The sequence below is a fragment of the Phacochoerus africanus genome, chromosome 8, assembly GCF_016906955.1.
Source record: "Phacochoerus africanus isolate WHEZ1 chromosome 8, ROS_Pafr_v1, whole genome shotgun sequence".
Taxonomy (NCBI): Eukaryota; Metazoa; Chordata; class Mammalia; order Artiodactyla; family Suidae; genus Phacochoerus; species Phacochoerus africanus.
Genome location: NC_062551.1, coordinates 34,180,998 through 34,196,607, shown reverse-complemented (window position 1 = coordinate 34,196,607; position 15,610 = coordinate 34,180,998). Strand labels below are relative to the sequence as shown.

At 52.3% G+C, this 15,610-nt stretch overlaps 1 long non-coding RNA gene across 1 annotated transcript in view; it reads left to right on the top strand.

Moving 5' to 3' along the window:
- LOC125133534 (uncharacterized) overlaps positions 1 to 14,458 on the top strand; it is a 32,389-nt gene extending 17,931 nt beyond the window's left edge. Inside the window, exon 3 of the long non-coding RNA XR_007136456.1 lies at positions 14,263 to 14,458. This is a non-coding gene — a long non-coding RNA (uncharacterized LOC125133534). The remainder of the gene's footprint in view (positions 1 to 14,262) is intronic.
- The last annotated feature ends 1,152 nt before the right edge of the window (positions 14,459 to 15,610 follow it).

Genomic DNA, 15,610 nt, shown 5'->3' with positions numbered 1-15,610 from the left:
CCTAGTCGGATTTGTTAACCACTGCACCACGATGGGCACTCCTAGGAAGGGAAACTTGATGAAAGACGGAATACAGATGGAAAAGCTCAAGGATGAGACGCTATACTAGACCTGATTTCTCTCCATCGGAGCTGTCTCTTTACTTCACCCTCCTTGGCATTGGCTTCATCCTTGGATTTCCAGGGGTGTCTGCCCTTCCCCAGCCCTCCTTGTTCCAAGGCCTCCTCTTGTATCACCAAAAGAGAGGGAGCAGCATTTGAATGGACAGAGCCAGTCTCTTTCTGCAGCTGTCCAACCTCAGCCTGGCTCTCACTGGACTCACCTAGAGCCCCAGGAGCTGTTCCTGCCACAGGAAACAGAGCCTCTCAAGTTATCGCCATAACACTGTCTGAGGGGGCTCTAAGAATAGGGATGGTCACTGCTTCACTGAGCAATAGGGCACGGAAGGGAGTTCAGAGTGCCAGGCAGCCGTCCCCACAGGGCTGTCAGCGTGGAGCTCGGAGTCCTCCGCTCAGAAGGGGATTCCTCTGTAGGCAGTTGGAGCCCTCACTGGGTACTGTTCAGCGTCTCTCCACCTCACATCAGCTTTCTCCTAACTTCTGCCCACTCAAGGCCCCTGTGGCTCCACTGTCACTGCCTCTCAGCCTCTAGCCCCCACGTGCTTCCCAGTTCAGAGAGGAGAGTCAGATTGGGCCTGTGTATTAGACCCTGAGCAGATCCAGCTGCACCTGCTCTGAGCCCTTGGCCCCACGCTCTGTCCCCAGCCAGAGTGCTTAGTGCTGTTCCTGTAGGTATTAAAACCCTGGCTGCCATTCCTATCAGCTCACCTCTTAGTACTGCTGGCCACTTCAGCAGCCCCTTGGGGACAAAGCTCTGGCTTTGTCATGGCTTCCACGGTACCTGCCCAGGTGGGAGAAGCCTTTGGGATCCATCTGATGGCTTGTCGGGGAGGCACAAGCTTTACCAGCGGCTGCCTGGAGGAGCTGAGAGACATGCGGAAGAAGAGTGACCACGCTAGGAGGCAAACGTGGACGAGCAAGAGTCAGGAGATGTGGTTTCTCACCTGTCCTCCCTCTGCCAGACCTTTCTTAGCTGCGGTGCTCCCCTGGTCCCATCTCCGTAGAGCTGACCAATGCCCTGTATTGTCCCAGGGTGCTGGAACCAGCTGGGTCACACTTACATTTGAATGGTGCTTTCCCTCTGTCCCTCTTGGTTCCCTGGGAAGCAGCGCCTGAGCTGGAGCTCAGCACACAGGAGGTTTGGGGGGTGGTCCTGCAGTCACTGCTGGTGGACAGGCTGGATGGAAGCAGCGCTGGGCAGAGGGAGAAGCCAGTTGCAATGTAGTTTCCTTGAGGGGAGTCCTGAAGCTGGCACGGCCTTCAGGATGTCCCGAGTTGGGGTGAGAGGTCCAGCCTTCACGGCCCTGTGCTTATCAGCTATTCCATCAGCTGCTCCAGGAAGGGGGCAAGGCCTGGGCCCACGTGACTTCAGTGAAGACAGCTCGGAAGACGGCTGGCAGCTGGTCTTCCAACAGCAGTTCCAGGAGCTGGGGGAAAAACTCTTCACTTCTTTTTTTCTCCTTCCTTCCTTCCTTCCTTCCTACCTCTCTCTCTCTCCCTCTCTCCCTCTCTCTCTTTTCCTTCCTTCGTTTTGTCTTTTTAGGGCTGCACCTGTGGCATATGGAGGTTCCCAGGCTAGGGGTCGAATCGGAGCTGTAGCTGCTGGCCTACACCACAGCCACAGCAACGTGGGCGTTGGAGCCCCGTCAGTGACCCACATCACAACTCATGGCAACACCGGATCCTTAACCCAATGAGCGAGGCCAGGGATTGAACCTATGTCCTCATGGAGACTAGTCGGATTATGTCCCCCTGTGCCATAATGGGAACTCCCCAGTTTTTGACTTCCGAAGGGGAGTCCACTGTGCTCTTCTCCCCGCCTCACTCCCTTGTCCCCACCTTCCGGCATTAGGAGGTAAGTCTGACCCAGGCTCTTTCTGGGGAATCGGGGGTGAGACATCCACTAAGCCACCACCATTTCGATTGGGGAGACCTTTGTATTGCGACGTGTCATAGGCTGTTGGCTAACCTATGACGTAAGTTCCCTCAGGTCAGGTGATCACTTCTCAACCAATCATCTCTGGTCAGAGGCAGAATAGGATAAATACCAGCCAATCCACTCCAGGGGCACAGTCTGTCTGCCCCCTCTTCCCTCAGTATGGGGACTGTGAGTATGGCAGGCCCCAGGACTGACCCATCTAGTACAGCTGGGTGGCTGCTCTTTGGTGGGCCTTGACCAGGCAGGGAGAGCCAGGGAGAGAGGAAAACTTAGACATGCTTTCTTTATTTCTTTTTTTTTTAATTTTTTTTTGGCTGCACCATGGCATGTTGAGGTTCCCCAGGCCAGGGATCAAACCCGCACCACAGCAGTGACAATGCCAAGTCCTTAACCCACTGCTCCACAGGAGAGCCCCTAGACGTGGTTTCTGATGAGGGAGCTCACAGTCCAAGTGGAGTCACCCATCTAATCCTCTCAGAGCCCTTGCAGGGGAACCCCAAATGGTGGTAAAGGCCAACGTTTTGGGGGGGTTGTTGTTTTTTAGGGCTGCACCCATGGCATATGCAGGTTCCCAGGCTAGGGGTTGTATTAGAGCTGCAGGCCTATGCCACAGCCACAGCCACAGCCACATCAGATCTGAGTCACATCTGCAACCTACACTACAGCTCAGAGCAACACTGGATCCTTAACCTGCTGAACAAGGCCAGGGGTCAAACCCAGGTCCTCATGGATACTAGTCAGATTCGTTACCACTCAGCCATGAGGGGAACTTCGCAAAGGCAAACACTGTCGCTTGCCCCCTACCAGCGCCCCATCAGCTGTTCCCACCTACCTTGCAGCCTTAGGGGGTGAAATGGCAAATGTTCTCAACTTACTGTGGTGGCCGATGCTTGGTTTGGTTCTGGGCCTGAAACTCAGTTTGGTCAGTGGCCCTAAGGGGAAGTCTCAAAAGTTAGATTTGGAAGAGGGATTGCTGAACTGCACGTGATTTCCCGAAAACGCTGCAACTACAGCGTGACGGTGGGGCGGGGAGACATGGTGGACGTGGTGAGGACGGCAGCTCTGATGATGTTGCTGAAACCCCCCCCCCCCCCACACACACACCCAGCTCTGGCTCTGGGCTTGTAGTCCTCTGAGGTGGTGATTTCATTCTTATTCATGTAGGAGCCCAGACTGTGGTCTCTGACGTCTGACCACCTACCACTTACCACTGACCTGGGGCAGGATGCTTAACTTCTCTTGCTTTGGTTTCTTCCTCTGCAAAATGGACATAAAATAAACCCACTTGCATAAGGCTGCTGTGAGATGTAAATGTGTTTGTACGTGTGGAGGCCTTACAGAAATGACCGGCCTGCGGGGAATGGCATACACAGTGGCTGTGACGGGTTGTTTAGGCCCCCTTTACAGACAGATCTAAGTCAAGAGGCAGACCACGTTGGGTTCATCATATGCCTTGGTTCATGACATGCCTCTGGTGTATTTATTAAAATAATGAACAGGAGTTCCCTGCATGGCACAGTGGTTAACGAATCCGACTAGGAACCATGAGGTTGTGGGTTCGATTCCCTGGCCTTGCTCAGTGGGTTAAGGATCTGGTGTTGCCATTCGCTGTGGTGTAGTTTGCAGATGCGGCTGGGATCCTGTGTTGCTGTGGCTCTGGCGTAGGCCGGTGGCTACAGCTCCGATTGGACCCCCAGCCTGGGAACCTCCACATGCTGTGGGAGCGGCCCAAGAAATGGCAAAAAGACAAAATAAAATAAAATAAATAAAATAAAATAACACATGGAGTTCCCACTGTGATACAATGGGATTGGTGGCATCTCTGGAGCGCTGGGACACAGGTTCCATCCCTGGCCCGGCATGGTGGGTTAGGGATCCTTCCTTGCCACAACTTCAATGTAGGTCCCAGCTGCGGCTTGGATCTGGGAATTCCATATGCTGTGGGTGTCCAAAACAAAAAACAAAATCAAACACCACCTGTGGACCCATCGCTTGACTCAAAACTCAAGAATTAGAATATTGCCACTTGTAGTTACTTCTTGATGGGTGTTTCTCTTGAACTGGCCCTCTGACAACTCCACCCCAGCCGCCTCAACCCCAGATGAGCACTGCCCTGAATTCTACGTTTACTATTCCCTTGTGTGTGTGTGTGTGTGTGTTGAGTTTCATCACATCTAAATGTACATCCAAACAACGTATTGCTTTGTTTTGCTGGCTTTTGAGCATTATAAAAGGGTACACACCACGTGGTCTTCTGGGAGTTTTTCTTTCTGCAAAGACACTTTTATTGGGGGCTTTTGCTCCCATAGATGAAGGCAATCCAGCCACATGGCGCCTTCTTGAAGGGAAAAGAAAAGCCCACTTTCAACTGACGGGAAACAAAATTAGGTCTTTTCTTCTTTCTTGCCTTTCATGTGGCTGCAGAGGTGTACAGGCCCACATGAGGGTCCTTCCAGAAATGCCTTCCTTCTGAGTTAGTGTGTGAGGGGGTTTTGCCCCGCTGGGCGCGGGGTCCAGGTGTGAGGGACCAGGAGAGGTGACGGCTGGGAGACCTGGTCCATGTAGAGAGAGGCTGTGGCCCCTGTGGAATTTTTCTGATGCTTTTGAATCCCCACTGGGCATCATTTTCCCTTTTCCATCCCAAATATGGGCTGGGCTCTGGAAGGCGTGGGAGAACTAATTTGAGGCGAGAGTAAACACTTCCATGCCGGTGGAGCTCTGGCCAGCAGGAATTCCAAGCCATCTGAGAAGTCTGCCAGCCTAGAGTTGGACTTTGGCTGGGACCCTCTGGTGTAGCTACTTTTAGCTGAGAACATTTTTTTTCCCAGACTCTGGAAGGCCACACTTGAAGATTACAATTTACTCAATAAAGACCCCAAAGTGACCGAGAGCATTTCTCCATGGAGTTGACCATTTACATGCCTGCCTCCCAAATTTGGCCTTTCTGGGGAGTAGAACCTGCCTACTTTGGAAGACCCCGAACTCGGGAGGCAAAAAATCCTCCATCTACCCTCGAATCTACCTCCCGTTGACATCAGGCATGTTATCTGACATGTCCGAGTCCTCTTCTTCCTCTGGAAAATGGAGATAATACTACTAATAAAACCTATCTCAAGGGTTGTGGGTAGGATCAAGTGAGATCATAAGGCATATGAAAATACCTGTACATGATAGTGCTTGTACCAGTCAGTCCAGGCAAGGCTATGCTGCAGTAACAAACATCCCCCAAAGTTCAGTGGCTTAACACAACAAGAGTATATTTTTTCACTCTTAAAACGTTTGTTGTTGGTTCAGGCCACTCCCCAGGGCAGCTTTCCTCCATATAGGACACATGATCCGGAAGATCAAGTTCTGGTTCCACTATTCCAATAAGAACCCCCCCCCCCATGTTCATTACAGCAGAGGAAGGGTTTAAGTAAAGAACTAGGCAGAAGACTTTGGTTTCCATTTTATTTAATTTATTTATTTATTTTTTTGTCTTTTTTTAGGGCTGCTCCTGCAGCATATGGAGGTTCCCAGGCTAGGGATCTAATTGGAGCTGTAGCCACCAGCCTATGCCAGAGCCACAGCAACGCAGGATCCGAGCCGCATCTGCAACCTACACCACAGCGCATGGCAATGCCGGATCCTTAACCCACTGAGCAAGGCCAGGGATCGAACCTGCAACCTCATGGTTCCTAGTCAGATTTGTTAACCTCTGCACCACGACGGGAACTCCTGGTTTCCATTTTAATTGACTGGAACTAGTCACATGGCCCCGTCTAACAGCAAGGGTGCTGTTACGTAGTTTTCTATATGTTCAGGAAGGAAAAGCTAATCACATATCAGGGCGTCTTTGTAATATATCCCACAGTGTTCAATAAACATTAGTGTCCTGCCTTTATTTTCTACCCTCAAAGAGTTTAGCACTTGTTCAAGCTAGAGACAGATGAAAGGACAAACATATCTTCTTAATTCCTTAGAAGGATGCCGTCATTTGCATTTTGTAGGTGGCTTTTTCAGCCTCATTTGCATAGTCTTCCGGGGAGGGGTTTTGCTCCTGGTCTATGAGGAGAAGAAAGCCGGGGAATGAAGCTCTGGGGAACTTCTCATTGACCAGACAGGCAGGTGTCAGAACCAGCTGGTTTTGCAGAGAAAATCCACCTGCCCTCAGGGAGGGCAGAATCATGAGGGTGAAAGAAAAGGACATATTATGTGCCAGGCATCAAGGCAAAAGTTATCGTGTGCTGTCACTCATGTAGTTATAATTAGCGCCCCGATTTTAAGGTTGAGAAAACGGAGGCTCAGAGAGCCAGGCAGCAATGACAAGAGGAGGGAGAGATGAGGGGATGTGGGGACAGTCTCTGGCTTGAGGAAATGGGTCAAGGCCACCCAGGTCCTCCCTCTCCCCCTCTGATCACGCCATGGCTGAACAGGCAAAACAGAGTTTTTGGCAATGCACCGAATGTGACAATACCCCAGACAGAAGCTCTTAGCAAAAATCCAGACGGCTCAGAGATTTCTTACAAATAAAGAGTTAACTTTGGGGAGTTCCTGGTGCGGTGCAGCAGAAACGAATCCAACTCGTATCCATGAAGTTGCAGGTTCGATCCCTGGTCTCGCTCAGTGGTTAAGGATCTGGTGTTGCCTTGAGCTGTGGTGTAGGTCGCAGATGCAGCTTGGGTCCCACGTTGCTGTGGCTGTGGTGTAGGCCAGCAGCTGTAGCTCCTACTTGACCCCTAGCCTGGGACATTCCATATGCTGCTAGTGCAGCCCTTAAAAAAAAAAAAAAAAAAAGAGTTAACTTTTCTGTTGTATAGAAGCAGCAAGTTTCCCCTTTAGGATAGAAGGGAGTTAGGCGAGGATGGTGGGGAGAGGGATTCTGCAGAGTGAGGGAGGGGGCTCTTCTCCATGTCTCGGGCTGGCTGGGATCAGAATCAAAGTCTCTTTTCCTTGTCAGATGGGGACACAGAGCCTCAGAGTAGGGAAGGGTTTGTTCAGGGTCACATGACCAGGAAGTGGCAAGGACAGGTGAGAACTCAGGTCCCCTGATGTCCTTTCCGTCCACTGGCCTGCTCCATAGCTGCTTCGGGGCCAGAGAGGAAGGAAGGTGCAATGGCCTTGGGTGGACAGCGGCTCCCAGCTTGCCCTGGGTGCAGGCCTAGCTGGCTCCAAACCCGCCTCCAGCCCGGTCCGTCCCTGCAAGCCTGCAACATCACAGAGAGGAAGCAAGCACCCACTTCCCTCCCCCAAAGCACCCATTTTCCATAAAAGTGACATGTACTATGTTGTTACGGCACTGGTGAGGATTCTGATTAAGACGGAAGAAAAATTGAGGCCAAGAGCCGTAAAGAGAAAGTGATCCAATGGGGGATCCCTTTGTTTCTGTGTTTACCAACCAATGCTCCAAGGAGGCCAGCCTCCCCTCTAGCTCTGCCCTGGCCCTCCATCCCCAGCCTCATGCTCCCACACTTAACGACAGCCTGCTCCCCTTCCTGCAGGCCTGCTCCCCAACCCCAGAACGGAGTTTTGCCGGGAGCTGAGATTTGGAGTATTCAGACGTGGATGGGCTCCTTGCAGGAGGAGCTGGGGGAGCTTCCCATTCCCAGACATGCAGGAGCCAGAGGGGGCGCACACTGCAGGGGTGTCCCATGGCGGAGAGCCTGCCCCTCCGGATTCTGCTCTGTTCTCTGGGCAGCTCCATCTCTCCACGGGCACCTCCCTCTGGCTTTGGCATGGGTTTGGCCAATGGGAGTGCGATTGTGTTCATTCTCCCCGCCCAGCCACAGCCCCTACCTGGTGGCCTCTCCAGATGCCACCCTCTCTGGATGCTGGTTCTGGCTCCATCATCCCCTTATCCTTTCAGGTCTAAGGGTGGTACCTGCTACCTGCTGGTGCTCACTGTCTCTGGGACCTTTCCGATTGCCCTTCCCCCATCGCAATCTCCTCTCACTTTCCCCTTTGGAAGATGCCATCTGTTTCCTGCAGGGACCGAACTGATACAAACAGGAAGGATGGGATGTCGACCTCCGGACCTGGTCTTTCTCAGAGGCCACGGTTCGCAGGTCCCACCGTCGCCTCGCCTGCCCACATTTCCGCCAGTCTGGCCCCTCCGCGTGCCAGGCCTGAGCCGAGCTCCCGCCAGCCTTATTTATTTATTGAACAACATGCAAGCTCAGTTTCCTTTTGTGTTTAATGTGTCAGCGTTTCAGTGGATTCGGACTTCAAGGCTTGGATTTTGTTGACAATAATGAGATCACCCAGACAATTATCGTTTGATTTTTTAGTTTGCCGGAGAGGGAAAGATTAAAGAAAAGTTAAGACGCTTTGGCTGTTTCCTGTTATCCATTTGCTGGGAGGGGTGGGGGTGGGGTTGAGGGGCTGGGAAGATGAGAAAATCTAACTGCTTAAAAATGTCCACTTTGGGAGACACGCAGACTGTCTGCCTCCAGCTGGCTTCGCATGTCTGTGATAGTCTCAGGTGGGGTGACCCTGGAGGCACTGTGAAGGCTTCTGGATCCCCAGGTGCTTCTCCAGCTCAGGCCACAGGGTCTGAAAGACCCATTGGCTCTGAGATCCAGCTTAAATCCAGGAGAGAGATATAGGAGATGAGAATCCGACAAATATTTATCATCATTATTATTATTGGGAGAGTGACTGTTATTGTTTCAGCTCCCCACTCACTGATTAACACGCAATAGCTTCAGGGCATCTGGCCTCCGTGTCCTCTCTGTGCAGTGAGCAGTGATTGAATGAGATGATCCACCCACACCCATGTCAGCCCTGAATTCACCTCCCATCACTCCCCCTTATTTGTGTGGCCGGAGTTTTCAGATGGTCGGAGATCCTGGGGAGAGGGCACGAGGCTGCTGAAGGAGAGGAGGAGGGTCCTGGAGGGAAAAGGGGGTGCTGGAGCCTTCCCTCTTCCCATTGTGCTCTCCCAGTGAGATCCCAGCCCTGGAGGACTAGCCTCGGCTGGGGACTTTCAGAGCACATGTCCCAAGGGGTTCCGGAAGGAGCCGCAGTGCTGGGGAGGGCAGGGCAAGCCGGAGGGTCCACGCCTTCCTTCCATCCCGCCATCCCGCCGTAGCGCTGACTCCACTGATGGGGAGGCTGTGGCTTTTACGTTCAGAAAGACCATCCAGAAAACAACCCTACCTCTGGAAATATTCTCCTGGCTCCTTTTACAACTCACACCCCTTTCTAGAATGACAGAGACCCTCAGCCCTGGCGGTTCCACCTTCCCCCAGCTTATCAGCTTCCCTTGGACTCCCTGAGCCTCCCCGTCTAGCTCAGATGCCTTTGTGGCCTCACCTCCCTGCCCCTTCTATCCCAGCCTCCCTTCTGATGCTCCCAGGGTGTCACTCTGCCCCTCTCTCTAGGGGTTGGCACTTTCAAATAACCTACTATGTATGGAATGTTGGAAGGTGACCATTAGGACAAAGCTGTTTGTCACTGGAGATTTAAAAAAAAAAGAGAGAGAGAGAGAGAAATGATGGGCGTGGGGTGGGTTAAGGGGACTCTGAATCTTTGAGCAAGAAAAATCTTAGACCAATAGGAAAACTGAGGTCCAGAGAGAGGAGAAAACCCATGTCTCCCAGCCTGACTCTGAACTGCAGCCTTTCATCGAGGGTTTGAGTTCCTCACAGCAAAATAAGGCAAGAGCAGCATGCTGACTTCTTCATAGAGCCCTTTATTCTGAGAGTCTGTCCTCCCTATTTTTGTGTTTAAATGCTCATCCTTTTAGGAAATCCTGGTGATAATCATCACTTGCCAGTTTCCTTTTTCAATGTACTTGTTTGGCATAAGTTTTAATTTGGGGGGGGGGGCATGCCCATGGCATGCAGAAGTTCCGGGGCCAGCGACTGAACCCCCTACCCTGCCACAGCAATGACCCGAGCCATAGCAGTGACAATGCCAGATCCTTAACCCACTGAACCACCAGGGAACTCCAAGATTTAAATTTAAAAATTGGCAGTATTGTAGTTCCTGTTGTGGCTCAGAGGGTGAAGAACCTGACTAGTATCCATGAGGATTCGGCTACCATCCCTGGGCTCGCTCAGTGAGTTAAGGATCTGGCATTGTGGCATATTGGGCCACACCGGTGGCATATGGAAGTTCCCAGGCTAGGGGGTGAAAAGGGCTGCAGCCACAGCAACACTGGATCTGAGCTGCATCTGCAACCTACACCACAGCTCACGGCAATGCGGGATCTTTAATCCACTGAGCGAGGCCAGGGATCGAACCTGCCTCTTCATGGATACTGGTTGGGTTCATTTCTGCTGAGCCACAGTGGAACTCCTCTCCAAATTTAAAAGTAATCGTTGCCCACGGCATTAAATGGGAACACCCGGGGAAGAATAATGAGAACGTCTCCCCCGTGGGAGCAAATGGCCAGCATCTGGGTTCTTTCCATCTTCAGGACCACTTAGACGTGGAGGACACCACTGGCTGTTTGGAGGATGGCCGAGCCACACAGGTAGCGAACACATTTGCTTTGAGAGAGGCAGAAACCCAGTCTGCTCCCTCCGGGGGCTCCCCTCTCTTTTCTGCTCACCCACCCATCCCCCCCTCCAACCTCCCCAACACTGATGCCAGCAAGGCAGGGAGCTCTCTTGATAAATATTTGTGAAGCTGAATAAAGAGGCTTCAGAGAAGAGTCCCCCCCCACCATCCCGTGAGGTGTGGCGCCCCTCCCAGCCCCCAGGAAAACTCCGTTTGAAGGATTTTGACAGACAGGGGTTTGTTTCTTCACGTTGTTTAGCTCAAAACAGAGCTAAGACTCCTAATCGTCTCAAATGACCTGAAATGGTTTCCCAAGCAACCTGGGCAGGCCCTGGGGGGTCCAGAGGGCATTCGGGGGGCCCTGGGCCTCTGGGGCTGGAGGCCTGCCCGCCCCTGCTCTGTCTGACACAGATTCCAGAAGGGCGGCAGATGCCTGGTGCTGAGGGGCTGGGGGGCATCTGTGTGCCATGGTGTGGGGGAAGGGCTGGGTGGGGATCAGGGGGTCCGGCCTCGGGCCGGGGCATTGTCTGCAGAGGCAGGGAGGAGGATGTGGCCTGGGGTAGCTGCGGACAGTGATGAGCCAGAAGAATGGGGTCATTCTTCCAGAAAGCTGACTGCTCCAAGCTGGGGTGTCCCCTAGGGGTGATACCTCAGGGCAGGGCAGGGCAGGCTGGGGGGTCCTTGCTGGAGCAGGGCCACAGGGTAGGGTGGGGTGGCTTCCAGCCAGTCCCAGAGGGAAGGGATCAAAGTTCTGGGACCTGGGGCTTTCAGACCTGGGAGGCTATCCAGGGGTCAATAGTGTGGGGAAACAGAGGCCCAGAGTGGAGCTAGGACTCCCCTCATCTCCCTGAATGGGTTCGTGGCTCGACCTTAATCCGGGACCCTATGAAGTTGAACCCCAGGTTGGTGGCTTATAAAGGGTGGGTGTGAGCTGTTGGGGGGGTGGGGTTGGGAGGGCTCAGCTTCTCTGCCTGAAAAACAGAGAGAAGTTGAGTCCTCCAAGGAGCAGGACGGAAGGCCGAGGTGTGCAAGGGGGCTTCCTTGCCTGCTGTTTGTAACTGATTCCTCAACCCGCTCGTCCTTCACGACCCCTCACAACCACCCTCTCCTCCTCCAGGCTCCTCCGTTCAGCTTCTTGGGGATACCCCTTCTTTTCCCGTCCTCACTGGAGGACTGACCTTTCTCACCTCCATGCTCACCTCCAGTCTTGGTGGCTGCCTTTCAAGATGAATGGCCAGGACAGGAGCCTGTCTTTGAGTTCCGGGCAGGGCTGGTCAGTTAAGGCAAGAAGCAGCCTGACGTCCCAGGGACCTGGGTGACTTGTCACCTGGGTTGATGGCTGCTGAAAGTGGGTGGTGGTGGTAGTGGGAGGGTGGGATCCTCTGTAAGGAAACTAGCATCGCTGTGCACCAGCCATGCACCTGCCACATTGGAGACATTCAAGGCTCATAGATGCCCTGTGATGTTAATGTTATGCCCATTTTATAGGTGAGGAGACTGAGGTCTAATTTGCCAGAACTCCTTTTTTTTTTTTTTGGATGTTCTGCATCTATCTAGCCCGAGTTGTCCAAAGCCTGGAGCCGGGGCCCTGGCCTGTTTCTCACCTTGACTGGACACCTCAGGGGCAGGCCCGGGTGTCCTCTGGCACCGGGGCTGCCACCAGCTCTGTGGGGTCTTAAGTAGAAGGGAACCAGGAGGCCTGGGCATTTCCTTGCTACACACCTTTGTGTTTTGAGCAGATGGATGCCCGGTGCACAGAAGAGGCCTCATGATTGCTGTTTTCACAGCGGTTCTGCCTTCAAACTGGGTGGCCCTCAGTTTCCTTATAGCACTGGGCCTGGAAATCACCCCTCTGTTGCTCCTACCTCCCCGCCGGGTCTGTGAGGGTAGAAGACATAGAAACTGCTCTTGCCCTGCGCTCAAGAGTCAAGACCTCGGAGCTCTGGGGGTCCTTCCCCTGCAAGCTCCAAGGAGACCCTGACTCCATGTGCTCCCCCATGCCCTGAAAGGTACAGGTTCCCACTGAGTGAGACCATGGAGGTTTGAGCCGCCAGTGGTCCTGAGTCCTGGGACATCGTCAAGCCAGGCCACCTCCATAAAGGCCCTGGAAGTCCTGCTCAGCCAGGCACCCAAGGTGGCTACTCTGCTCTCCTGGACGCCTCTCTAAGAGGGGGCTCTGAGGATGCTCTCAGGTTGGAGGGACAGAGAACCCAACAAGAAGGGACCTTGACAACTAGGCCACTTGTTTTTGTTTTGTTTTGTTTTGTCTTTTTGCTATTTATTGGGTTGCTCCCGTGGCATATGGAGGTTCCCAGGCTAGGGGTCAAATTGGAGCTGTAGCTGGCGGCCTACGCCAGAGCCACAGCAACACTAGATCCAAGCCGCGCCTGCAACCTACACCACAGCTCACGGCAACGCCGGATCGTTAACCCACTGAGCAAGGGCAGGGATCGAACCCGCAACCTCATGGTTCCTAGTCGGATTTGTTAACCACTGCGCCACAACGGGAACTCCCTAGGCCACTTGTTATGGCACCTAAGAGAGGCCCAATGACAAGGTGACTCTATGTTGGTCCACAGCATCTTGGGTACCTGGTTCCTGTCCCTTTATTCTCGCCACCATTCTCAGCATCTGCACGGCCTCTTGGCCTGGCCCTCCTTTTGGCCTCAAGATGGCCATGGCACCTCTAAACATTCCTGTGTCACCATCTGGGGACAGGAAATGGCTGGCTTTCTTTCATGTGTCTCTCTTTGCAGGAAATAAACCCTCTCCTAGAAGCATCCCCAGCCCAACCTATACCTCTCACGGGCCAGAAGTGACACTAGGCTGGTTCAACACCAGAAACAGAACCGCTATGATGGATTTTGACCGGTCAAGACTCCTCCTGGGGATGGAGTCCAAACTCCCTCTAAAACCTGCACCAGGAATTCCCTGGTGGCTCCCAGTGGTGGTTGAATACTTGGTGTTACCACTGCTGTGGCATGGGTTTGATCCCTGCACCTGCATGCTACAGGTGCAGTCAAAAAACAAACAAAAAACCCCAAATCCAAGAGCAAGAACCCCCCCGCCCCAAACCCTGGGACCTCTACCTTGAGGAAGAAGAGGGTATTCTAGTAACAGGCAATGTTTTCCTTAAATATATAAACACACACACACACACACACACACAAACACATACTTGCTTGCTTTGTTTTTAAAGCACCTATTTAAAAGTTATTTTTAAAATTCTGGTTCTGGTTCCACCTCTAAGATTCTACTGAATTGGTTAGGCTTCAGGATGATTGGACGCTGCCCAGGAGATTCCAGCGTGCAGCAGGGCTGAGGACAGAGCATATAGCCCCGGGAGCTGGTTCCATCCCCACCACTACCTCAGCCACTCTCAGTATTCTTTTCACCTTTGCCAATGTGATGAAGAAAAGCAGTACCTCCCCGCTGTTTTATTTTTATTTTTTGGTCTTTTTAGGGCCACACCCGTGGCATATGGAGGGGTTGCATATGAGCTGTAGCTGCCGGCCTACGTCAGAGCACAGCAACGCTGAATCTAAGCTACATCTGCGACCTACGCCACAGCTCACGGCAACACCAGATCCTTAACCTACTGAGCAAGGCCAGGGATTGAACCCATGTCCTCGTGGATACTAGTCGGGTTCATTACCATTGAGCCACAATGGGAACTCCTCTCCCTGCTGTTTTAATGGGCATTTCTCTGCTTACTTCCAGGGGCGGGCAACCTGTGTCTCCGCCACTCCAGGATTTTCTCCCCACACTCCTGCCCATCTTGACCCTCACAGACCGGAACCCTGTCATACGCCTGTCTCACTGGGTCTCCCAGGGGCCCTGGTGGACAGGCAGCAGGGGGTCGGATCAAAGCTGTAGACGCCGGCCTACATCACAGCCACCGCAACGCCAGATCCGAGCCCTGTCTGCGACCTACACCACAGCTCATGGCAATACCGGATCCTTAACCCACTGAGCAAGGCCAGGGATCGAACCTGCGTCCTCACGGATACTAGTCAGGTTCGTTAACTACTGAGCCACAACAGGAACTCCAGGAAATCTTTTTTGGCGTCTTCCATATAACCCCAGATTCAAATCAGAGAAAAGGGCTGTCACTGAAGAGCAAGGTTGAAAGCCGTGCCTCTGCAGTTCTGCTCCTTGACGGCAGAGGCCAGGTCTTCCATCCCTCCTTGTGTTTCCCAAGATGCCCAGCATAGGACAAGCTGTGGGCTGGATCTGATTCGTAGTGCTGCTTTGTTTGGTGATTTTATTTCATTTTTCATGTTTTATCAAGACATACTGATGTATGAGTGTAACTTTACTGCATAATCGACATACACTAGAATTCACGCTTTTTAGTGTACAGTTCTGTAAATTTGACAAATCGCCACCACGAGCATCACACAGATCATCTCCATCACTCCCCAGATTGCCCCGCACGCATCTTTTAATCTATTCCTGCCCCATCCCCAACCACTGGCAATCACGGACCTGTTTTCTGTCCCTATATGGTTTTGCCTTTTCCAAAATGTCATGGAAATGGAATGCTACACTATGGCACCTGTCGAGTCAGAGCTCTTTCACTTGGCAGAATGCATACGAGAGTCAGCAATTTTGTTGCGTGTGTAGGGGGTTCATTCTGTTTACGGCTGCTTAGTATTCCGCTACCTGGCTATACCACAGTCTGTTTATCCAACACCCAGTGGAGGGAACATGTGAATTGTTCCCATTTGGGGCGATTACAAATAAACCTGTTATAAACACACCCTGATAGATTTTTTGTGTGGCCATACATTTTTTATTTGTCATGGACAATACTCAGGAGTGGGATGCTGGGTTGCACAGAGGGGTATGTTTAACTTTAGAAGAAGCTGCCAAAGTTTCCAATGCAGTGGTACTGTTTTGCATTCCCACCAGCCATGCAAGAGATTTCTAGTTGCTCCATATATTTGTCAGCACTTAGTATTGTCAGTTTTTAAAAATGTAGCCATCTTAGTAGGTGTGATTTTAATTTGCATGTCCCTAATGACCAAGGATGTTGGACACCTTTTCACTTGCTTATTTGCCATCT